The following is an 824-nucleotide window of genomic DNA, read 5'->3' on the forward strand; positions in this document are numbered from 1 at the left end:
GAGACTCACGTAACGCGCTGGACGACTATCTACCCCAGTTTAGAATTGGATTGGCAGTATGTTCAGTAGCGCGGGGGTGGTCCTAGCGGGTTGGGGCAGTTAAGTCCTCGAAAAGAGGGGCTTTTGGGTCATGCGCTGCGGCTGGAGGACTCGCGTCGGCCGTGTAATCCCTGGGGTGCCCAGATAATGTCTGGCGGAGAATTGGATCCCACGGAATAATTTCCCATGGGGGGATCCCTTACCCCGCCGTACTTAGCCTGGACAACCAATCCATTTTTTTTGACCTGGACTACGAACAAATTCACTGTCTAGGAAGGATATACCTCTGGAAACGTTACGATCCTGGAAGGGAGTAACTCCACTGGTCACTATCACCCAAAACCACTGAATTACCTACGACTGAGATGGTGGGGATGGAAACACCCAATTAACTTCTACTACTGCCGGACGTTTCATACGTAAGCCAGAGAAGGTTTGCCGGTTTCTAAACCCTCCATACACCTACCGAAACACAGGACGAAACTCCAAGGGCGGATGCATGACAACCGTATAGAGGGCTCGCCTTCTGGGTTTTTGTCTGCTCAAACCACTGGTAGTTTAAAGACTGACTACTTGACAGGGACACATGGCAACCGACTGAGGTCCGGACCTGCACAAGGTACGCAACTCGATGGTTTTGCCTGATCCTACGCCGAGTATACCCATAACAGACCAGCTGGATTTGACTAGACATGAGTTAATTTGGAGTTAGGATCCTGGAAGGGAATAACTCCTAATTACACACATGATTGAAAACATCCAGGACCAAAGACTGACGAACACTG

This window comes from Oncorhynchus kisutch, unplaced genomic scaffold (genome assembly GCF_002021735.2).
Source record: "Oncorhynchus kisutch isolate 150728-3 unplaced genomic scaffold, Okis_V2 scaffold953, whole genome shotgun sequence".
Taxonomy (NCBI): Eukaryota; Metazoa; Chordata; class Actinopteri; order Salmoniformes; family Salmonidae; genus Oncorhynchus; species Oncorhynchus kisutch.